We start from the raw sequence: 26,075 nt of genomic DNA, 5'->3' as shown, positions 1-26,075 counted from the left end.
AAGAGACTCATCACCATCCTTTGCATAATTGTCACTCTTGCCACAAATAAAGAATAAACTTAGAAAAATATAATCACTCAACAAACAGTGTTTGCTGAACCCAATGCATGTGTCTGGAACTTCTCTCCCAACCTAATTGGCAGCAGACTCTGTTGCAGTGCAGAAGGATGTCAATGATGAGAAATCCCTCACGCTGGCCATGCAGAGTTCAACCCCCAGTGCAACAGCAAGTGTTTAACTCTGGGCGCAGGAGGCACAAAGAGAAATGTCCCAAAAATACTAGGGAAGCAATGACATCGCTTCTCAAGGACAACCTTGGTGAGGCAATGAAGGCAGAAAGAACAATGTGAACCTGAAGATGTCTGTAAGGTGGCAATACACCATCACAAAGGACACACTCCAACATCTGGGATAGCTGGGGAGGTTTAACAGTGGTAGAGTATTTGGAGGGATAAGTGCAAGAAAGGACAAGGCCTGTTGAGAAAACTGAGGGCCAGTATTTTTTCCCCCAAGTCCTGCCCCAACCCATCACTGTGTCTACACTGGGGCTGTGCCAAGCAGAACTGGGGGTGAGTCTTGGCCCCACACTGTGGTGATAGGCATACCTATCCACAACATAAATTATTCACATTCCATACAGCAAAAGTTGAACCTGAACATGCATACCCACAGCTGGCAGACTGTCAAACTCAGAGCCATCAAACTCAATCATAGGACACTAGAACACCTAGGCTCATGCTGAACACCTAACTCTAAGCTGATGTTTAATTTAGAAAGCTTCTGCTGCAAGGTAGTTAGCTATGACACCCTGGTAAATTCAGTGGCAGACACAGAAACAAAAAAAGGAAGGAGATTTGTCCTTCTCAAAAGCTTGTTCTTTAACTATTGTTACAAATCAACGGATACAAGTAGTGAACTAGAGGATGCACTGGAATCTGGCCCAAGCCTGATATCTGATATCCAAGCTGGAAGACAGAAAAGCTTCAAAAGCTGGCAACTTTTCCTTCTTTCCTGCGTGTCATACTAACCACGAGTGTATCTTCTACTTCAGCTTTCTCTAACATGTGGTTTCAGGCAGGAAGTTGCCTGTAAAACCCTGATGTATTAATTCCAATAATTGAAGAATTCAAAATAAAACCAGAGCATTTTGAGGGGAACCAAAAGGCAGTGTTTCCTCCCTGAATGCCATCAGCCATAGCCAAACTTGAGAACTCAAGCATTAGTGAGGTAGGGAGCTGTCATGTCTTCACAAAAACATTCCACTCAATCAACCAAACCATGGACCTTGATTTATCTGCCTGACAGCTCCGTTCAGCTTTGCTGGGCAGGACTTTGCCCAGTGCCAGGAAGCTGCAGAGCATCTCTGTGAGAGAACATGCAGCAAGGAGGGAGGGGGAGGGGGGAGGAAGAAGGTCAGGTGGAACTGCAAGAGCTGGACATGGGTAAGGCTGAGCCAATTACCCTGTGTGAACTGATTACAAGGACAATAGCTGTCGAGACAAAAGTCAGTCTAATACAACAGTTACAACCCAGCCAGTTCTGAAAGGCAACATTTGACAAGGCAATCACATTTTAAAAATCCTCAGTATATTAACTGCATATTTGTGTGTTGTCTTAAGAAGACTAATGCCATGACAACAGCCCAATTTAGCACAAGCAATAGGCCAATAAATACAATACTAGTGCTTTTAAATAATTAAATAACCATTTGTTCTTGCATTTATGTTGCTTCTAAATGCTGGCAGACTTCCTTCAAATAAACAAACAACTCTTAAAGAAAAAAAAAATTGAAGATTACATGTTGGCAGTAATTTAGGCAAATCTGGACATTTGTTCCATTCATCTGAGGTGGAAAAACAAACAAACAAACAACAACAACAAACAAACAAACAGCTATCACATTGTATTTGCACTTTTAGAAAGCCAAAACAAGAGCCCTCAAGGGAACAAGAAATATAAGTATAAACTATCACTGAAAAACAAGATAGATCCTGGACATATCTCTGGAAACACATTCAATACACTATGCCAATACAATCTGAAATGCATTATTTTTTTTCCAGTGCAAGGCCAAGGTTCTTTCATGGTGTAAAAAGACAGAAAAATAGTGCTCAACTACAGAGGCACAAATATTGATGCAAAATGATCTTCATAAGACAATTAGTGATTCTCCAGAAGCACTCACAAGGATAGAAAAACAGAAGCAGTCTCACTAATCAACAATCCACTGTCTGTTAAACTAATGACTAAATTTGTGCTGTACAATGCTGAAAAATGTCAAGTATTAAATAAGAATGACAGTGTGCAACAATATCACCACTGTAATCCAGTTTTCACTTTAATTCATCTCCTATACGGTTGTTTTTTTAATGATTATTATATCAGTTGTCACAGCAGAAGCATCATAGTAAGAAAAAAAAAGAATTAATCCTTTTTTTTTTTTTTTTTACTTTGCTCACAAAAAAAGCTAGGATTTTTTTTTCTACAGTCCTTAGTTTTAAATATTTTTAATCACATGACACATCAAATGTTTTTTAATCATTTCTGTAAATATCAAAACACAGAAAATTCCGCCAACACAGAAAAATTTATTTAATAAACAAATAAGTAAATGTTGAAAGAACTTACAGCCCTCCTACACCTCAGTAAGGCTATTCAATAAGGCTGCATTTGGTATTTCCATTGCATAATAGAGAAGAAATTGAGTAATGTCAATGACACTGTCAACAAGGTCAAGTTTCAAAGGAATTCCTATGAATTCCTTCTAAAATCCTGTGTAGATCTGTAAACTAAGTCATGCTACTACTCACACACTGGTAAAGTATGGAGCTTATTTTAAATTGCTGCATACTAATAGCCTAATTCTGTTTATACAGAGGTGAACTGGATCTCTAAAAAGTCACATATCTGTCACATAATATGAGATATGTCCATCTCCTGAAGAAATGCGTTATGGAAGATGAAATTTTTGTAGTGAATCTAATTTAGGCAAATGCTGAAAATTCCACTCTTCTGAATTCAAAGATGGAACTAAAGATGACTGCTAATCTACCTTTCTAAGAAGATACTATTCTATTTGGATCCAATATATAAAGTGGTAGGAATTTCCTTCTCAACAGAGGTAATACAATAACTCATAAAAACATAGAAATACCAGTTGCAAATAGAGATTATCTGATTCATACTCATTTCCCACCTTCATTATTTTCCCTGCAATTATCCTTATACTTCAGTGAATGCCTTTATATTTTTTATGAAAGAAGCAGGGATTTATAATAAAGATTTATAATAAAATTTCCATTGTGGAACTGCATCAGAGTAATGTAGAAAGCAATCAGTAAACAATACAATGGTTTGTGCCCACTGACTAATGAAGCTACATTAATTTGCTATAAAAGGATCGTGACCATCCTGGCCTTATAATATTGGCAACATTTGTGTTTATCTGTCCAAAAATATTAAATCTATAATCATAGTTTCAGTTCTGAATTCTTTTGACAGAATAACTACCAATCAAATTCATTCAAATCATTTGAATGAAAGTAGAACTCACCATTAATGAATTTAGTGTAAAAATATTTGATGACATCTCTGAGGAACACCTTCATTCAATGTAGGTACCCATGAAGCAGAAGCTGGCAGCCTGGTCAATCAAAGCTATTTGCATAACCAACAGAGAGAAACAGGAACCACCAGAAAGTGAATCACATGAGCCACCAACCTGAGCTACTTAGCTCCTTTTGTTGATTCTAGTTAAGTACCAGATACTATTTGGCAGGAACATAAAAGGGGCCTATGCTTTTACTTGTTTATCAATTTGACAGAGCAAAATAAAAACTTCCAAAGCCAAAAGAAACATAACTAGAACAACTAGTTTTTTTTCTCCAGTTCCAGATTTATGTCTAGTTGCTCCATACATGACGCCCTTCACTGTGGATTATTTGCTGAAACCTCATAAACCCTTGGCAAGCCTAAGCATGGTCCTTTTCTATAGGAGGTAAAGGAATGAATCCTTCTGACAATGATATAACAGACTCTTACCCTCCTTTTACTAAAAATTATGGATATTAGCCACATATTTGCCATGTTAGGTTTACACATCCTTACAGTGATAGTATTCTCTCTTGAGAGGAAATGGGAGAAAACATCATGCTGAACGAAAGGGATTCCATTATAAATGAAACAAGATTGCAAGACTGAGAACTAAGAAGTTGTAAATGTGAGAACAACAGCTGGAGTGTAATGGCAAACAACATGATCCTGCCTCTCAGGACAAGTTCATGAAGTAGAAGAAAAATAAAGGCAATATGAACTCTTCCAAAAATAACAAGGCAACACTTTTACTTCCTTGGTGTCTCCCTCATTCAGTGTCCACCTTCTGCAGGAATGCTCCAGAGGTCTTGAGGAACACATGATATCTGATTGCATGGTTAAAAAATGCGACCCACATTAGAGAGCGGGCAGGAATGGAAGTGCAGATAGTAATCCTTTGGGATGCCAGTAATGATATGACTTTTCAAGTCATTTCTCAAATCACATTTTCAAATCACAGAAAGCTAGCATACATGTAAACGCCTGTTAGTATTTAATTATTATTAATTGAAAGTAAAAGAGAGAGAAGTATTTTCTTCTATTATCTATGCAGGTATACCCACTGTATTCAAGTAGTTACAGAGAAGCCTAATTAGTCCTGTATATAAAGAGAGGTTATACCTCTGCCTCCTCTTATCTTCAAAAGCAGATACTCTGATAAATGGTTGTTGAACTACCAGACTAGATGACAGAATTACCATATCAGGCACTGGAAGCTTGCCCAAGTCCTAAACTAGAAATAGAAGGGTAAAAAGACAAATTTCTTTATTTTGTTTCTCCCAAGATTTTTTGTTTGGCTTTTAAAAAATTTGGTTTTTTTTTTATTATTTTTATTTATTAATGTGTATATATGTACATATATATAAATTTGTAACAGTAACTGAAGCAGATTGATTCAAGGAACTGAAAACATATCACTACTTTGTCTTAAGAGCTCATATTAGTCAAATCATCTGTGACAAGCTTCTGATAATTCTTCTGTCTCCAAGTTTTTGGCAAAGAGTAGATCAGTTTTCTCCTGGAAAGTCCCAGGACATTTCACTTAATCTTTACTCTCCCACTCTGGGTCTCTCTCACATATTTCAGTTTCTCTCCCTGTGTGGCCATACTGGGAGCATGCACAAGCTAAACCTGCAGGAAAGAAATAGAGGAGAACAGGAACCATGCAGGAGCCTACCTGGACAGATGGAACAACATCACCAATCTGTTAATCGCTAGGAGAGGACTGAACTTCTCTGGTGTTATTTTTGTATCATTTCTTTGAAATCATAACTTATTGCTTTTAATATCTATGAACTATTGCAATAATCACAATAACTTAATGGTGAGGAATTAGGAAAGCATTAATGTGAAAATGTAATAATTGTAATGTAAAGAGACTGACATACGTTCATGATTATTGTTACAAGTGTTTTTTAAGAAGGCCATATATAATATTTAAAATTTATCCTCTTTAACTGTGACCCAAAATTCAGGGTTCTGTTAAGTACATGCATCCGGAATCCTTCTGGGTCTCCATGTGAAGAAAGTATAGGCTTTCAAAACAGACTGAGTCTGGCCATAACACAACAGGATCAGAGACATATTTCTGCTGCAAGAGAAAGCACTTCAAACATCAGGGTGCCAGTCTGTCAGCACTTATCACTCAGTGGGTTATACTATCTCTCTAGCAGATTCCTCTTTCAAACTTATACTTCATCACAGTCCTGACCTTGATGGATAAGGCCCCTTCAGGAGAGTTCAAGTCTGTATCATGTAAGACATGGAAAGTTTAGTCACTGCTTCCCAGTGACATCTCAGAGTTTTGCTCACCATGCATCAAAAATGGTTTACCCTGCAGATTTTTGGGACATTTGTGGAGGAGAAAGGGATAAGAAATGTCTAAGTATATGTTACAATGCAAAGGACACAAGCAAACATCCACCCATTTGTGAACAAACGGTTGCTTCATAGCCTATTTGGTGCGCAAATTTCGATCCAAAAATGCAATGGAAACTGGGATGGACAGGCCATGCCATGCTCCAGCTAAAGTGTTTCAGATCAAGAAAAACAGGCAAGGCTGCATCATTCTGGCTTTTGTTGTACAGTCTCTTTTTTTTTTTTTTTTTTTTTTTTAAATCTTTGAAACATTCCATTTGCTGTTCATGCCAAGACAAGAAGAGAAACATTTTTAACCTTAAGGGCCTGACATAAGCCTACAAAATTAAATAGCCAGGCTGAAATGAGACAGGTTTTATAGTTCTTAAGTAGCTACCCTTTGTTCCATCCTTAACAGAATAGTTACAGACAGAGAAAACACAGTAAGCTGCAAGCAAACATGCAAGATGAGATTCAATTGCCTTTATTTCCACTGAAATCTATGGCAGTCAGGACCACATGGTACTAAACACCCTACAAATAAATAGCAAGTGTCAATACCTTCACTGATGGGCTTACATATACAAAGACAAAACAAACAAAAGATGGGTGGAGAAAAAGTGAATGTAATTACAAGAGTATGATACAGTCAAGCCACTGCAGCTCTGACTTGAGCATCCAGATCCCAAGTCTAAGAATGTAACAATAAACAAAACATGACAGACACTATTTACAGGTCCTGAGACAGAACAGCCTGGTACAGATTCTGTCCATATAGCTAAACTCTAGTTCCCTTCAGGACAGACGTATCTCAAATACTCAAATACTTTTTCCTGGGAGCTTTCCATACACCCTCAGCTTATCCCAGAACAGTTTGGAAAAGGGCTAGTTGACAAAAGTGAAAACAACAGAGCACCCTAACATCACAGGCTATTGCTAGCAAACATTGTATTTTGGCATTGTTTAACCTGCAAATACAGATGCAACCCATCTGTCTCTCTTGCAGTCCCTGTTCCCACAAGGGAAACATGCCACTAAAGTCATCAGCAGAGATAGTCAGTAAGTGATAGAGCCAGCAAAGGATCTCATCAAGTTCTGGTAGTTAAAAAATACTGCCATTCAATGTGCAGTTTCTGTGGAAGAACACAAGCGTGGCAATACATTGCAAAATATCCCTCTCTGTACGTGCAGACATCAGAATCAAGTGAACATGACCATCAAATAGGAAATAAAAAGGGAAATGGATTCTAGGTTTTGTAAGGCAGTGCTAAATTACAGATAAAATATTTGAAATATATCTCTGGTTTTAAAAAAGGAAATGTTAGGCTAAAATATCACTTGCCTTTTATGATCTCTAAAATCTCTGTTTTCAGAGGGGCTTTGAAAAACTAGGAGAAAAAAAGCAGCAAATAGCTGATACCCACTACAGTGCATACAAGGGTCTTGCAGGATCCTGCCCAGTGTCCAGCTTTTACAGCAAAAGTCCACTATTTTCTACACAGTTGCCCTTAGGTCACCTTCCATTCACCTTCCCTGTTAAATGGACTTCAAAAATGAGAAAAAGGAGATAAAAGCCGTGTATACAGTGTTGTGACACAGGTGTACTGTTAGCCTCCAGTTCTTATCATTCTATGTCACCACCTCTTCTCTTCTACCAGAAGACCTGCTAGAGACTGTGACCTCTCTGTCACAGTCACATTGGCTAGTTTCTTTTAAACACTTTAGGAGCAGTGCTCCTGTACTTGCTGGAAATAGATTTGCAGGACCAAAGATGAAAAGCTCACAATGATCAAATAATGGAGAGGCCATGGAGTCTTCCTTCTTAGAGATCTCTAAAAGCTGCCAGAAGATGTCTCTGGGCACCTTGCCCCTAATTGAGCAGAGGCTGGAACACAGGGACTCAGAGGTCCCTGACAACCTCAACTGTTGGAATTCTGTGATTCTGACAACAGAAATAGGTCATTAACTTTTTTAGATAGTAGGGTTACAACAAAGGATAAAGGATGAGTTCCTTATTCTCTTCCACCATGTTCTAATGATCTTTGAGGTCCTTTTCAACCCAGGTCATTCTGATAAGAAGGGATTAATAACTGATCACAATTAAGAAACCCACAAAATTTTGCTAGAATCCTCTTGATGTATTCAGAATATGAGATGGCTAATTTTTACTTTTATTCATGAGGAAAAAAACTATAACAAATAAATAATCAGCATGGAACTTGGAAGAAGGAGTTTCAGGAAATGTTTTATGGCAAAGATCAGTCCTCTGTCATTCAGCTGTTTGTTTTGTTTTAACAATCATGAGAGCAAAGCTTCTGCAGCTTCTTTTCTCTTTCCTACTCCAAAAGCCTTGGGGATGTTTCTCTTTTAATTTTCAGCCCACTCTCATGCTGTGAATTCTTTTCCCAGTGTGTGAGTGTGAATTATATGAATGAAGATTATGCAACTGCTTACCTCTTTGCTTGCTGCTCAAGTTATAGGCCTAACTCTTCATGAGACTAGCAAAGGAAACCATTTTCTTTTGTCTCTATAGGTTTGTCTGGATCCATGCAAGCAAATTACTTTTAGTTACTCTACATCCATTTACAAATTCTACACAACTGTAAGAATTTGTTTAGTAAGACACTCTGAAATCAGGATCTGCATGTATGCCTGATTTTATAGAAAGATCTGGGAACCTGATTTGCTTACACCTCTAGGGCTGCTGGACCTTCAAAATGCTAAAATAAATTAATGATGTAATGCCACTTTTCCAACAATACAGCAGGAAAATTGCCACTATGGATTCAGCTAAACCGTAGAAGCCTAACAGAAATGCTACAGAAAGCAGGTAAAAAAGAAAGCAAATCTTTGTTTTCATGTGTATGTATACTGTGCCTGTAGACACAGTTCTGGATTTAATAGACTGTATCTAACTCTTTGAAGTCAAGGAAAATGCTTCAGTCTCTTCAATTACATTCTCTTTGATTTACTTATTAATGCTATTTGTGATGACACATGAAAGCACCCAGAAAGCTGTTATGCTCCCTTTGGATGCAAATGTCAACAGCCATGGCAGTGATGACTCTAAAATCAAACCCTGTGTGATTCTCCTTCACTAAATACCATACACTCCTGCAGCACTGTTGTTGAGCAAAAGCTTCAGCAGACAACAGTGTACAAGCCTGTCATGGTTCAGCAAGAGATGCAACCTCTGCTCCAAGTTTGCAACAGCATGTTTCTCCAAAGATGAAGGGGAGAGGTAAAAAAAAAAAAAAGAAACACCACCACCACCACAGTGCAGAGGTTATGTGTCCATATTCTCTGGCCCTGAGACTGGCTTTTGTATTGACGATTAGGAGATTCATCCAAGCTCACTGCCTCAAAGCATTGGAATCTAAATGGATCACAATTTTTGGACTACTGTCTTCTTTCAGAGATGCTGCTTTCCAAGCTCTGGCTGCTACTAATATTCCAGTGTCTTCCCAGTACCCACAGAAGCAGTTACATTATTTAATAAATACTGTGATTTCTCCATCCTAAATATAGTCTTCTAAAACCTAAGTGTAAGTTCATCTAGTCTCCATTTATAGTCACTACAGGGAAAAAGCCCTTCGGGGGCTGAATCCTCCTAACGACTTACTGGAAGGGAATTTGAGGTGCCTCCCTCTCTGCTGACTACATGGAGAACCTAAATGACTACCTTAGTTTATATGCTCCCACCTTACTTCTTGGAGCCCTCAATCGTTTAGCAAACAAAAATGGAGCTCCAACAGCTAGAGTCCAGTAAAAAAGTACTTGCAGCAAAGCATGTTTACACTGAAAGTGGAAAGTGACAGTGGAATCAATTTCTCTCAAAAAGTATCTGAGAACTAGTGCAATAGGTCCAAAGCCTTGCTGTCATAATAAATAAATCTCCAGTACATGGACTTGTGAAAGGCATTTCACATCATTTGGTTGGGCACTGGAACAGGGAGGTGGTGGAGTCACCATCCCTGGAGGTGTTCAAGAAACATTTAGATGTTGTATTAAGGGGCATGGTTTAGTGGGGAAATATTGGTGGTAGGTGGATGGTTGGACCGGATGATCTTGAAGGTCTTTTCCAACCTCAGTGATTCTTTGATTTCTGCCTCCCAAAATCTCTCTCAGCAATCTCATCAAATTCAAATGTGACCAAATGTGGATAGTAATGTATCATTCCTGTGGTATATTTTTGTTCTCCAACATACCTGACAACTTTTTTCAGAGAAGTTTAAACTCATTATTTTTGGAGATAGTGTCTAGACAACTGATGCTCTGAGAGTGAATGAGCTTTTCAACAATGGTTGTAAGAAACTGGTAGTATAATTAATAGCTGTTTCCGCTAGGTAATGCCATTATACACATTATACACATCAAAAGCTGTCTTTATCACTGAGATAAACTGATTTGGTTAATGTGATCTTACCTGGTTCCTCGTGAACCATCAACACTGTGTCAAGATAGGAAGCTGCTGCAAACCCTTGGGCTATTGCAGTTATTGCTGCAGCTGAAGTTTGGTTTGACTGCTTTACTTTAACATTTATTGGCTGTTTTCTGCTATTTATCTTGGAAAACCTCCAAAGTAAACCTGATAAAGTCCTGAACATCACAAAAGATGCATTCTTCTCTATACTTGTAAATCGTCTTTGGCATACTTCCCTTTTTTAGTAATTATAGATCTCAGAGTTCACTGCACATAGTCCACTAATACAAGGCTTTTTATGATCTGTCTTCTGACTCAGAAAATTAAAGCAAGCTATTGCATGAATCACACAGGAGACAATAGAGCAATTCTGTACACAAACACTGTTTAGGTCTTTGTATGGTTTTCCTGATAGATGTTACATTGCTGATCTATTTTTATGTATTATTTATATTGGGATAGTGCCTAGAGGCCCCATTCAGGGGCAGGACCCTATAGTGCTATAGACTCTGTGAAAGGGATACAAGACCTCTTCCTACTTGCAGCCTATAGTCAAGCTGCATAATGAATAACAACAGATGGATAAAAAAGAGGGAGCAAAAGATGAGATAGTTATTAGTAATAAAAGTAACAAGCAGGGCATAACAGCCTTTTTGCTATATATAGGCAACACGGTAATTCTGTCAGTGTTTTGTATTTTGTCTCTGCTTCTCTGTTTTATGTTTTAAAACCACCTGTGGATGTGTAGGTCTGTATCCTGTGAGGATTCATGTTCAGAAATGTCTTTTTTGTGTCTGAAGCACAGTACACTTGAAAATATCTTTCACTGCCCACATCAGGCATCTGGGTGAGATTCAGAGGAGAAAAAGGGGTAGGCACCTGGAAGATGTGATTTAGACTCCCAGAATTATGACTAATGAGAATTCACAGACTTGAAGTCATTCACATGAAGGAGCAGAATAGTTCAGTGTTGAGGAAACTCACTGATTTCAGTGCAATTCATATCAATTCCTCCTTTATTTCCTTCTGCATTAACAGTCCAGAATGTAAGAACCTCATGCATATGCATTTCTGCAGGTGAAACACACAAAAGTCCTTAAAGAGTCCAGTAATTGTGCCTAGCTCATGTCCAGGCTCCCAGGGAACCACAGATAGGTGCACCTCCAGGCTGCCTCACTGGCTGATTCTTGCTGAAGTTGAATATGACCATAGTGTTGTTTAAGCTCAGAGTCTCGTGTTTCCATTACTCTTCTTCAATGAGGGAGTTCTTTCACATCCTGATCTGAGCCAGGATTGCTTCACACCCAGACAGGATCTTCACAGTGTTTAGATCCCCTGTGTGAAACTGAAACTCACTTCTAAGTCTTTAGAACAGCCCATCTCTTATTTCCCAAAGGAATAGGTACTGGGTCAGCAAGGTCAAGAAAAAGTAATACAAGCAAACTCCAGTGAGTCTATTTTGCTCTTCTGAATTCAGCATATTTTAGATTTTTCCAACCATAAGCCTATCCCAGTATTGGAAATAACCACAGGGTCTTCAGCACCAGACCCTTATCCTAGAAGGGTCTTATTGCTCACTTCAGCAATGTCTCTTTTAATAGATGATCCAGAAAACAAAGGGTTGAATAGCAAGGGAATGCTCTTCTTCCCTTCCCTGCAGAGCCAGTAAAGCAGGCAAGTGACCAGCAGTTGTGAGGGAAATAAGTCCAGCTGTGTGAGGATGAGCTCTAGCAAGACTGGAGGGGGGAGCTACCAAAACAAGAGGGACAAAGCATGAAAGCAGGCCTTTTCTTTGAGGAATACAAACCAAAAAGTAAACTAGTCACAAAGAAATGTTGCTGTCCGACAGGGTAACGAATGTAATAATACAAGGGAGGACTCTATCACAGAGTCCTGCCAATAGCAGGGTAAAATAATTAAGCTCATCTTTCTTTGAAATGGAAATTGATGCAATTGCACGGGTTAGCAGGGGCCTAGTTGGGTCATTTCAATCTTCTTGAGTATTTATTGCTCCAGCTTTCCTCAGAGACCCAGCATCTTACAGCTGCTTTGCAAATGGACCTCCAGCAGCCCTAATAGAAGCTTCCATAAATATTTTAACTCTCCTCTGAATAATTTTCAGTTTTCTACACGTTTCTTTTTCTTTCAGTTTATGGTGCCCATAACTGTATTTTCTCTGAGGATCAATCATTTTCTAATACGTAGCTACCACCTAGAGCTATTTTCAACTAGCATGAGGAAGATGCACTAAAACAAGAGACACTGAGGGTAGATTTCCTGAAGAGTTCAGTTCCTTTTCAGTCATAAAGACTTAGAATTTCAAATGTAGTATTAGGTAACCTGGGACATGTAGACCTTATTGGATACAATATTCAGTAGTAGCATGTGCACCACAGCACTTTGGGACTGTTGCTGGACTGAATAAGAACTGTGTCCTAGAAACTGGAGACGTAGGAGATCTATCATGTAGTTACTTTTTAATAAAAAGCTTCCTGGATTATTTTATTAGATGAAACAGAGGGAAAACAGAAGTTCTTTGAGGTGGTTTCTGCAATTCTTGTAAAAGAACATTTCAGCAAATACACTCATTAAAGGCATTTTTCCCCTTAAGATCAGGCTGAGTTGATTCTATTTGATCCTTTTATTCATTCATCTTGCCTCATTTCATCTGTCTAAAATTCAGGCATTGTCTTGGCTCCCCTCAGAGTGGGTGGAGACAGGCACTGCTGGGGTGAATTCTTCTTACGCCTCAGATACTGTTGCCAAACACAGTGCTTGGCCCTTAGGAGCACCTCAACTCTGTACTGAATGCAAAGTAGTGAAATAAACCCAGCTTAATTAGTTTTTCTACTTGGTATTACTTGCATGGCTCCCATTGTTACAACATCTGAATACCCATATTTTCCAAATCCATTATTCTCACACTCTTTTTATGACATATGGTAGTTTTTACCTGTTTACAGACATTTGGAGGTAGAGGCCAAGATCCAGACCTACAAAGGTATTTAGCAAGTTAACTGTCTAAATTAGGTACTTTTCAGCATCGTTGGACTAACACTCAAAGATGTAGACAAAGAAGTGGCAGTTGGGTGCCTTTAGGAATTTGCTAGGATCTAAGCTGAAATGACTTGCCCAAGGGCATGTGTAGTGGAATTAACCCCAGGTCTCCTGAGCTGCTATCCTAACCTTTGGAATGTCCTTAACATTAAGCAAATCCTCTGCTGTTTTTGGAATTTAAGTATTTACAGTCATGTCTTCTTCTTTGTCAAACTCAAACAAGCTATGCATGCTCAAATCCTTTGACTTTTCCTCATAAATCAAACCTGACTCAAAGCCTCCCTTCTCATTTTATTGCTCTTCTCTAAACTCAGTTTGAATGTAAGTATCAGTAATAGCAGAATGAGAAAAAATTCCAGGTTGGATTTTTAGGTGTCACTGTGAAACAAGTAAATACATGAACATAATATTAGAGCATTCGCTAAAATCGGTGAAAATAGTATATTCATTTCAATAAGCACAGTCCTAATAAGTAGCATCCAGGCACTCTCTATAACACTACAGGCACAGATATTGTTTGTTGCACTTGCAACTCATCAAGACCTTAAAATTGAAATATTTAGGGCTTGTCAACAAGAGAGAGTCTGGTAGAATAAGGGTCTGATCAGCAGCATACCAACTACGCTGTTCTCATGTCATGTAGAAGTGTATATTTTAAGCCTTTTAATTAGAAAGCAGCTTGCTTCACTTTGAAACCAGACTTAGGCCATATACCCTGTGACTGATCATGCAGAGAGTGTGGAGAAGATACCACTCTGTACAGTTATTCTAGCTTAACAGTATGTTGACTTCCGCATGTAGACAAACCTTATCAGACCAGAGCAGACTTCAGTACTGGGCGATATTTGCTTCTCAGAATAACTCTGGGGAAAACTTCTGAACGCTAAGTCCCTAACCTTCCTGGGACTCACATTTGGGTAAAAGGTTGATTCGTAAAGTAGGTTCTATTTATTAATTATCTGTTGACAATAGTTTTCTTTTTATTTCTTTTCTCTTTTTTTTTAATGATTTCATTATGCTGAAAATCAAACTTCTGTAGGTAAAGAGAAGTGGCAGTCTCATATTATCCAAACAAATGACATGATAAAAAGTTTCTGTACTATGCATGTGGGGTTCTCCACTTCCAGAACGGCAGGCTTGAGCTCCAGCTAATCAGAACAATCATATATCAAATTTAAATTATCATCAAACCCATGTTTTGTTCTCAGGAACTGTAAGCAGAGGGTATGGACATCTTGTTGGAAACATACAGGTAAAGAATCACACCCCTTTCAAATAAGATGTTTGAATAATTGTGAATGGTTTTCCAGTCCAGATTACTGTGGGGGCATTTGACCAACAAGTATTAAACAGATCACAGAACCTTTTACATTTACCCACGCGTTGAATCCGGTAGCTTGTCTAAAGACCAGTGCTTGTTGTGCAAATAGAGTTAAGTATCTGGAGACATCAAGAATATGAGATTCCGCAATTCTATTGTATTTCCATATTTGTTTTCTGAAATTGAAACAGATAAATATCCTATGCAAAAATAAGAAAGTTTTGCCTAACCACCTAGCTTTAGAACATGGAAACATATTTGTTCTGCTTCAGGGTTCCCAAACTACGCTATGTGAACCACAAGAGGAACGCTCTTCTCCAAAACTGTACACAAATCAGAGAATCTCACACACCACTGTATCTCTGCAGGGAATAAAAAGAATATGTCCTTCAGCAGCAAACACTACCAAAACCTCAAATGCCTATTTTGGAACTGTCTGCCAGCCCAACAGAAGGGCAGGAGGTGGAAATGACAGCTACACAAGAAAAGAAAACCACAGGACTGCAGCCACATCTTCATTTGGAGTATGTGCAAAAAGGGGAATGAGAAATTGCTGTTGCTTCCAAAGTATAAGTGGGTTTTCTTTCTGAGTAGTGGCACATACACAGGTTAAGACTGGAAAGCTTTCTGTAACGTGATGTATTTGAAGTTCAGACTACATGCCGTCAGCAGGATCTAATAAAGCTATGTGAAAAAAAATAGGTACAGAGAAGGTGCTAGGAGAAAACACAGGAGACACTAATTGAGGATCTCTGGATCCTTCTGAACATAACACCTATACGGCTTCTGGTGTATCTACTGAACAACCTTTGTTTCCACTGTCACTGATTTCTTCATCCTCCAGCAGCACATTTTCAATTTCAAACTACTTGTGCTCACACCTCTTCTCTCATGTGGCTCAAAGATGAATTAAGAGAGACAGCACAACCTCAACAGTGTCAAGACTTCCAAGACACAAATTTCTATTGTGTTGAGAAAAGAACGAAAACAGACAGTAAGAATATTATAATGCCTGCTGAAAAGCCTTATGAGAATCCCCCAAGGACATCACAAAGGACCATGGCATCCGCTGCTGACACTTGCACCAAAGATAGCAACATTACTTTTATTTGAAGTCACTATGTCCCAGTTATTCTGGCATAGCATGCCATTTCACTTATGAATATCAGTTCAGAACTTCATAGACAGTCTAACAGTTTATCTTGGAGGTGTCAGATCCCACTTTCCTTTGTGTCATGTAAATTCCTGCACAGAAAACAAAGCATAATGAATCCAAACACTTTCCCAAATGCTCTTCTCACATCACTTAAGTGTTCCCTTGTTTACAGGGAAGGGAAGGAAGGAATATAGGGACAAAATGGATGGATAGAAGTTGTGGTTTTTTTGTTTTGTTTTAATGTCACTCATTAAGGCAGATTTTATTATTATTAAAACAGGCTGATAACCAAGAATAAAAATAGACATGCAGCTTGCATTGATCAAGTGGAGAACAGCCGTGCCTATGATATCAGTGCCATGCTATCACAAGCAAAGGCATTCTCATCATTGTCATGAAAATCTGACACAAAACCTGAAATCTGTCTGAGTTAACACTACACAAGAAAGATTGCTGCTGAGCAGAGGTACTCTTGAGGAATGAAGTGCTTTTCATCCTGTAGGAATCATTTCTGGGAATTAACAGGATGCACCATAAATGCACTTGGATTTTTCACTAAAGCTCAAAACAGATTTAAACTGTAGTAGGAAAGAGATTATGCTACGGAGGGGAGAAGAATTTGGAGACTGGAGCAGAAAGTACTGTGCCAGGAAACCACCTGCAGCCAAACTGCAGGGAAGAGGCAAGGATGGGCAATTCCAGCTAGGAGGGACTAAGCCACTGTGCCACAGGCCACTCTGGCAGCCAGCACTGGTCCAGGGCAATGGAAAAGCCCTGGCTCAAAGCTTGGTAAACCAAGCAGAATCTGACCTCAGGTGTTAAACTGAATATGACCATTTTGTTCTGTTTTTCTTTTTTATTTGTATTTTTTGGCTTTGAAGCCGCATGTTTGGGATTAAGAGGAACAAATTCTCTGCACTGTTTGCTGCACGCATCTCCCGCTTTTCTGTCAGACTGAAAAAGTGCAGAAATTGGCATTTGAACTTTTAGTAGTGTTTTGTGTGTAAGTATTTGTTTTTCATCCTTACACAGCAGTGCACAACAGCAACAAATAAAGAAATAAGAAAAGTTGTTGTTATTAAGAGCCAAAGCACAACAATTTATCCATACAGCAAGCATCTGCCTTTAAGCATGGTTGAGAAAATCAGTCTCTGTGTTATCATTTGTATATCCATGCTTGTGTTGCCTTTTTGGAAAGCAATGAGCTATGGAAAATTCACGGGAAGAAAAGGACTTCAGCTTCATGGAGTTTCAGGCTCATGAGCACAGCATAATAGTTATCTGCAAGTTAAAAGTACAAATATTTAGGGGGCAAAAAAAAATAATTCAGATGTAGTGATTTTCAGAGGGATACCATAATATTAGTGTATCATTTCCTCCATCACGTATATTTTAATTTGTGATCTTAATAAGGCTTCAGCATGAGCAGTCTATACAGATTTGATCTGAAGGTACAAATTCTTCCCACGTGGAAACTCACTGAAAGGTGTACACGTTGTCTGGGTGTCATACTGGGAAAAATATTCCTTTACCATAGACACTTTTTAAAAATAAAATTCAAGCTGAGGCAGCTTTATGAGATAATTTATGTCTGCTTTTTGTAGATGTCACTATGGGACTATAACCATAGAGTTATAACCCCCGAATAAATCTGAACACTGCAAACAGTATTACCCAAGATACTCATCTTTAAAAGACAGACAGCACAGTGCAGCATAGTTAAATGCATTTATCTCCTAGAAAGAGAGCCTACAAGACCCTTAAGCCTGGATAGTGTCAGTAATTCTCTTAGAAGCATTAATTCTCTCACTTCTTCCTCAATTAGGCAGGACTGACCTTCCAAAACTTACTTCAGTCAGCATTTCCCCAAATGAGTTTGAGTTCAATGTAAAAAATCAATTTTAAAAAATAAAATAAAATAATAATAATAATAATAATAATTAAAAACCCACACAATAACTTGAGACCTAAAATGAACACTTTGGATTTCATCAGGTCTGAGAAAACCTCAGTTCTGAGAACATTACATGTTAAACAACAGATTGAGAGACCACAATGACGCAGGCAGTAATGTAAAACATCACTATCAATTAAAAGTGTTTTAGCCAAAATATTTGATTCATAATAAATATTTATGACCTCTTCAGCCACTTAGCTTCAGTGATGGAGATCAATACAAAAACTACTTTTCACTGTATCAAGGCTCTGCATGTAACCTTAAGTTACATCACATAACAACACATCCCCTGTGGAACCTGGCCTACTGGGTGCATGTACAACAAATCTGTGGTTATCCCAAGCTGCTCAGTGCTTGTGGTGTTTGAAATTGCTCTGCCCCCCCTTACTTGCAAACCCAGACATGGCTCTAAGTGTACCCAGTTCTCCCTCAGGCTGAAAACAGAAGACCTACCCATCTCTTCCACATTTAAATCCACAGCTCAAGGCTTAAACGTTCTTCCTAACCTTCTACAAACTGGCTTCCATAACCTTCCCTCCAGGTCTCTGGCTTTTGGGAATCCCATCACAATCACCCAGTCACTGCACAAGAAGCAGCAGCACTGCTCAGAACTTCAGTCTCTGGCTTCTCTTTACAACTCTACTCCCTCACATACTTTCAGTGTATACAGTTTGATTTCATCTTTCAACTTTCAGAGCTATTCAATCTTTGTGAAGATGTATGACTGCCCTTAGCTATTACATATCATTTCACTAATTTCAGTTATGCATCTCTAACTTACACCAGCTGAAGATGAAGCTTGTTATATCACTTTTTTTTTTTTTTTTTCAACATACTGATTTCTCTGTGCTGCCATCTTTCCCGTGGACACTCTCCACTTCCTCAGTGCAGCAGTTTTATCTCCAAGCCATAGCAGACGTTTGACCCTCAGCTCCAGAGTATATTATCTTAATGGGGCATATTCAGTCAGTGAGTAGGTTTCCTCTAATAAACATGGTCACTGTAGAACTTCTTATCCAGGACTACTTTACAAGGTTACAACTCTGAAATGGAGATATACAGATTTAAATATACATTGACAAAAAACTCATTACCAAAAACGATTTTATATTTCAATTTTAGGAAGAGAAGAGACTTAATAAAAATATCTGGGTTTTATTACCTACCCTTAATGCTTGGATTTCTGTTCTTTGAATTGGCTTATTCCTACAGATTAATCACTTACAGTATAATGCCTGTAGCAAGTTAGATGATAGTAATGTCTTTTAATGTGCTGAGATACACAAAGATCGGGTAAAAATTGTTGTGTCTGCTCCAAAGATGAATAAAACTGAATTACGTTTTCTCTTTCTTGGTAAACTTCTGTTTCTGCACAATATTTCTTCTAGCAGATTTCTTTTCCTGTTGAAGACAAGAGTTCTGTTCCAGTTGAAACATTAAGGCTACATCTCCAATGCAAAGTATTACATGGCTCAGTGGATGAAAAAATTCCAGATTTGTTCAAGTGGAGACTTTGTACCACTAGAATGTTATCCCCAGAATAAAGTGGACACTTTAAAGCTACACTGATCAGAAATTAATTTGCTAAATCGAGGTTACTTGAACCAAAAGTCAAGTTAATTCAATGTAATTATTCTACTGGGGCATTAGGTCAAATTTGCTATTTATCTTTCACAATAGGGGATCTCATAATGCCATTACAAATTCAACTTTGCCCTGATGCTCCTACCATTCAACAATAGAAAAACAGGCTGAGATCTCTGTTTATTCTACCAAATAAAACTGGTTTTGTTACTTGTCTTCTCAAGGAACCAACATCTCTTATAGTCTTTTGTGCTCACTGACTCTTGTCCTACATTATGGTTGTAAGTGGGTTTTGTTTGTTTGTTTAGATACATCACCAGTGCTCAAAACAAGAGAACTTTCATTACTGTCTAGAAACACCATGACAGACTGGGACTAATATCACTGAACAATATCACTAATAAATTAATATGAAGTTCTCTGAATGAGGAAAGATACATTGCTTTGCAACAGGCTCTGCAGATTATGTAAACAAAAGCAATAATGGATAGCCACACTTCATGTACACTTCTTACTACACACAGGACTGTAAGAAAATTGGAAAACAGATGCTAATAATACCCATAACTGTGTCTCTGATTGTTATTAAACAACAGATCTTCAAAGGTGCAACATACAACCACATTGTTAGTGGAATACACTATGGTAGCTTTGAAGATGTGTTTACAGCTCTAACAAAGGTACTCAGGCACCTGCTTTTAAAAAAAGAATTGTTGAAATTAAATAAATGATTTGTATTTTATACACAGGTGGAACTTATATTTCAGAAGTCAGAGATTGGATATTGGAATGTTACACCTTGAAACAACACAGAATGTGAAGAAAGTCAGAAATGTAGGGGTGTAACCTTATAGTCAAAGCTGGTTCTTTCTGCAAATGTTGGAGAAAAGGGAAGACTGAAAGAGTCTGTCACTATTTGTCACTGCCCCTTCATTTTATTTATTTACTCTCTTGAAATGTAACTGTTTAGCCCTTTTGATTCCAAAGGATGTTATGAACACAGTTTTCCTCTATTACACGCTTCTAAAACCTTTTAGTGTAAGTCTTCATAAAACCTCACATATGTGCATTATAAAATTACAGGGAATAAGTTCCATATGAAAAATACATCATATTTCTTCTTTCTATTTTTTAGCAGAGATTTTGACATTAAGCATGAGAGCAACAGACATTGTTTTAATTCTTCATTGTGGAAAAAAAAAAAAAAGCAACTTTTTTGCTTTGGGTTGAGACAGAATTTTTTACATTCTCACTCTTTGCAATCTTTCCCTTACAAAACCAAAAAAGGATCTTAGACGGACAAAAAGTAACCACAATTATATGCAGTGTGTCATTGATAAATTCCAGGGGAATATAACAAGCTAGGTAGGCACATACCATTAGATCTAGCTGTTCTAACTGTTAAAGCTCTGGCCAAGATTATGCTGGAATATTTGGCCACATCAGCCCTCAGGACTGCACTTAACTTTTAAAAGACTTGATCTCACTCTAGATTTAGACTCTACCAAAGTGCCTCTTTCAAAAGACCATTCACACAGCAGTCTGTCTTTAAACACGTGCATAAGTCCCTTGAAGTCACTAAAAACAGAGCAACTGTGAACAGGCGCAAATCTTTCATTTCATGACAGCCTTGGTTTTGTATAATTTTCAGTTAATCCCAGGCCTTCTATTCCCAGTGCATTTAGTCCTGAGTTATGCTGACACAAGATGAGATCAGAGGAATGGCTACAGTGTCTTCAGGACTTTTAGAAGGAGACATTCCAGGAAAACGGGTAACTTCCCTCCTCCCTCTCAGAAAAAAAAATAAATAACAAAACAACAACAAGGAAAGCTGTATATTGTTGCATATGCTCACAGGTTACAGGATTTTTCAGTCTCCTTTCTATTCCATCACATCTGCTTCCAGCAAGGCTCCTGATTCACTGACCAGATAGATTGGAAACTGTTTAATTTGGGATATTTATTTAGTTTTTAGACTGACCACATCAAAAGGAAAAAGCTCACATGACTCTGTGTTTACAGTAACACAGCAAGGAAAGAAATGCATAGATGTACAAAAAGGGCATGTGTTATTGAAAGCTGAGTAACATATACAGTGCGAATCCACGCAATGCAGAATGTCCTCACGAGTTACAGATCTCCATGTACACAGAGCAGGAATTTATCTTTAGCCACATGTACCCTGAACCAATTCAGGATTCCCTCTGCAAATTAAGGCTGCAGATAAATGTCCATTGTGTACTGCACTCAGTTCGACCAGTAATGCTGACTATTGATAAACTGTTAGGTACCAGTAGAGCTCTGAATCTTAATCGCATTTTCCAGTTACACTGTAGGGAAGTGCAATGATTTAGTTAAGGTCAGTATAATGTTCTAAGCCTGAATACCACACCCACCACCCTGATAGTCAAGTTGAGTCAATGATTCAACCCAGATGGGAATCCAGGTTCTTCTTGGCTAACTGTTATCTGTTCTGTCCATTAGGCTGTATGACTTCCATAAATTATTTTGGTGTTCCCGTTAAAAGAAAATAAATCCACATGATGCTAAATGCTGCCTCCCAGCTGTAACGCAAACTGGAATTTTGGAGTGCAACTCTGCTCTCTGACTCATCCTGGATTCGCTCCATATGACGTTGACTCCATTTAAACTGGGAAGAGTCAAAAATAAGGGTTTTTTTTTTTCTTTTTTCTTTTTTTTTTAATCACCGACTGTTAGATAACAAGTGGATATCCATGTAGCGTGCCCCTAGGATGTGAAAAATAACGATGTCACAGAGGTGCCTTTCTGAATAGACAGGGGAAGATAAAAGGGCTAAAGATTTATATAGAGATAATTTAACACTGACTCATTGCCATTGTTTAGTTTATGAAATACATGAAACCCAGACAGAAATACTGGGGCAGGGGGGGAGACTGTTACACGTGACAGAGGGGCAGCACTATAAAAAAGATATAAATAGCACACCCATGGAGAAAAAATTGCTTCACACATAGCTTAAATACAGCCACCATTCTCCATGTCTCTCAGGCATTGCTCTGCTCTGAGCCTCTCTGTTGCCTGTGTGCAGCTGGAGAAAGTCCAGAAGGCAAGGAAAGCAAAGACATCACACATTCACTGTGCCGATTTAAGGACACTCAGGGTGCACCTTAAGCATTTTTCCCAGGTTAAAAAGACAATGGGCCAAATATAGCCCTGGCTGTCCCACAGGCTGCCCTGCCAGGAGAGTGCGGTGGGAAAGCCTGCTTAACCAGCAGTGAAGGATTCCCTCATGTAGGAAACCTCAAAGACTACAGAGGTGGCTCGGTGGCCAATTCCAGCGCTAGGGGTTTTAGCCAAAGACATGGTGGTATCTGCTGGGAATTCAGCTGATTCCCAGCTGATGAATCAGCCCCTCCAGAGCTGCAGGTAACCAGTGTAGTAAACCACTACATTGCAGTGCTAAATGGTGAAGAAACATCTGCGATTTCAAATTTCTGTAACTGCAAAATGAAACGAGAAACCATAAAACAAAGATTCAAAAAGAATCCAGAAATATATAATTATGTTTACCACCTTAAGCTGACAGCATTCTTACAGAGCAACTCTCCAGGATTATGACTTTCTGCAGAATAAACCGTAAAAATTCTGACTTTGTGAAGCAGTTACACCTCCACTTGTGTGATGGAACAGGGAAGGAGATGCTGAGTGTATCACTACTGATAGGACCAAAGTAGGGATAGGATTTGTTGGGATTGCTTCATGCTTTGGTTTGGCTTTTCATAAAAGTCCTTATCTGCTTAATTATCAGTATTGAATCTCTGCATAATAACAATGCAACATCCTCAAACGCTTTAAAGGACTCTTTTCTCATGAACTACATCAATTCCCATTTAATATTCTAGCTTAATTAAAATATCTTTTTACTTAGGGACTCTTCATTTAACTCAATTGCAAAATCTAAATAGATTTGCAAGGGTGCAGTAAAATCTGCATAACGAACATAGTGAAAACATCAACCCCATCAAAAAAAAAAAGAGCAAACAACAGAAAACAAACAAACAACAACAACAACAACAAAACAACACTGAGAAGTAGAATGAGATCAGAGCTACTAGGAAGAGTGTTTTGCTCTGCTGACAGCGCAGTGGCTGGAGAGAAGCAGGTGAATGTTGGCACTGGAGAATGGCCTTCAACACAGGTATTGCTCTTCAAGGGACTCTGACTGCAGCAACCCACCAAGCCAATTATACCTTTCTGATATTTACTCATTTTATTCAGAACTAGTGTGGATACCTCTCTTTTCCTGGGATTATTGTCCTGAGAGCATCTTATATCAGCTCTTGTAACCGCAGACATATGGCAGAGGGTACTGGTGAAGATTCTATTTCCATTTCTGGTTAAAACATGCCTTGTGCAGAGCCCTCATACCAACTGTGGGAGAATTCTGCCTGATTTGGAGCACAGTTCTATGCTTCAGCACCGCACCTAATGGGGAGTCCGTTCTGTTCACCTAACTCTGAGAACCCCCACTGGACTGATCCAGTGGTAAGAAGAGGGAAAGTAAATTTAGTTCCTGGATCTCAGGCTAGTCTGGATGTTGAAGCCAAAATAAAGTTCAAACAGAAGTGAAGCCAAGCTGCTATGCCTGATCAAGGCTGAAATGCTGCTATACATGAAGCATCTCAGAGCGGGATGTGTCTTGGAAATTTTAAGAAAGAGTGACACCTGCAGAATTTGGGTACCTCTGTCTGGCAGCAGGTTGATAATTCCAGTTCAGAATACTCAAATTCCTCCTTAGAAAGATATTTAGACACCCAACTTTCAGTGAATTAAGAAAAAATTTGGCTTTTACAACCTTTGCAGGAGATGACGACCAGTGCCTTTCAGGATCAGGCCCATAATAAGCTAACTAAAAGGCAGATAAAAATCATATCAACTATACTAATGAGGTCTTTGAAAACAGTAGTAAAATATTATGCCATATCATATACCAGTGGCTAACAGCAAAATCAACTCACTTTAACCTATTGCCTAGATCTACATGTTAGTAGGAAAAAAAGCAAAAGCAGCATGCTAAAACCTTGCAAAAGTTGAAGCCTGCATCTTCATGGCCTCTGCCAGAGCCGCAGATGCAAGGTAGAGTTGCTGCTTTCTCAGCACAGTGATCTCTGCTCACGTTTAGACTGCCCCATCGATCTCTAATGTTCTTGCACAAGTTTTCCCATTTCAAAGGAATGCAAAGTGTTTTCTAAGAAACATAGGTGGCTAGTTTGTGCTTCCTCAGTACACAGCCACCAGTTACCTAACACACTCGGGAATGGCTCCTCTCTAGATGCAATAACTTTTGTTTTGAAATGCTGCAAAATGAGGAGCTTTACCACCCTCTGTGTTATTGCACAAAGCTAAGGAGGGGTTGTCAGTGCCCAGAGAGAAACAATCTCGTTCCACTGAGCAGCCCTGGCCACCAGGTGCTCTATTGCTCCAAGTGATGGACACGTCCGGCAGAGCTGCACTCATGGCAGTGCCGGAGGACTAAGTGGGATAGAAGGAATTCTGCCACCACTCAGCACGCAACAGTTTCCCTGATGGATGCGGGCTACCTCTGCCCTTTGCACTACCCTGAGACATCTATGCAAAGCAGAAGCGGCCACACGGGTGCCGGTGCTGCGGGATCAAACCCTTCTCCCTCCGCATCACAGTCTTTAACCCCCAAACTCCAACTCCTTCTCCCCGACCCCTCAGCCCCACCCCGCCCAGAGCAGAGCGCAGAAACTGCCCGCGGCAGAGGCTCTCAACTCGGCTCCCACCCCCTCGCTGACAGTCGGGCAGGTGGCCCAGGACCGCCGCCAGGTGCCAGGCGTTCCGAGCCGGGCGGAGGCTCCGGGATAAGCAAGAAGAAGGGGACCTCATGCACTTTCTCCCCCACCTGCACCTTTCTATAAGAGGAAAAGTGCTGCGGAGCACGGCGCGGAGCGGTGGGGCTGCGTGGTACCTGCGGGGAGCGGAGAGGCGGCGCGGTGCGGGCTGAGCGCTGTGCGGGGCCGGGGCCGGTGCCGGGATCGGGATCGGGATCGGGAGGCGTTGCGAGCCAGGCGGGCTCCTCCCCGGCGACGGCGGCGGCAGCGGCGGCGGAGGGTCTCGCTCCTTCTGCGCGAAGTGTCAGACTTTCCCCTGGCTTCCCTTCCTCCATCCCCGCCACCCCTTTCCACACCCTCGCACGCACATGCACACCCCTCCAGCAAATGGGCTGCTCGCGCGTGTGTGTGTACGTGTGTCCGCCAGCCCAGGCGCACACCCACTGTTGCGGCTCCCGGAGTCCGTCCCAGCCGCGGCCACCGCGAAGCAATTGCTCCATAGAGCAGCACAGGGCACACACATATGGTTTGCAGCAGCAGCATGCTGCGATGGGGCACGCAGGGACCCTGCACTCATGGCACTTTCCCTTCGACTGCAGAACTCCCTTGTGTTCATAGAATCAGAGCCCTCTGGGTTGGCACAGGAGTACCTCACTCTGATATTGTGATCATCCTGCACAGATGCTGGTCCAGATCATAACATCTAAAGGTCCTCACGCATTATTCCCATGGCACAATGCTGCTAGAGCTGAAATGCAGCTTGTTGAGTGGCAGATGGAGTGGAGGGGGGG

The 26,075-nt window shown here is 39.7% G+C and overlaps 1 protein-coding gene across 5 annotated transcripts in view; it reads right to left on the bottom strand.

The window, feature by feature from the left end:
* The window catches only part of SEMA3D (semaphorin 3D), a 142,802-nt gene extending 117,171 nt beyond the window's left edge, over positions 1-25,631 (bottom strand). For all 5 annotated transcript variants that reach the window (XM_040668203.2, XM_015295302.4, XM_015295369.4 and 2 more), the window contains exon 1: positions 25,422-25,631. The gene's annotated coding sequence lies outside the window, so the exon portion shown is untranslated. The remainder of the gene's footprint in view (positions 1-25,421) is intronic.
* Positions 25,632-26,075: the final 444 nt, after the last annotated feature.

This window comes from Gallus gallus, chromosome 1, assembly GCF_016699485.2.
Source record: "Gallus gallus isolate bGalGal1 chromosome 1, bGalGal1.mat.broiler.GRCg7b, whole genome shotgun sequence".
NCBI classification, from domain to species: domain Eukaryota; kingdom Metazoa; phylum Chordata; class Aves; order Galliformes; family Phasianidae; genus Gallus; species Gallus gallus.
This window is presented reverse-complemented; position numbering and strand designations above follow the sequence as displayed.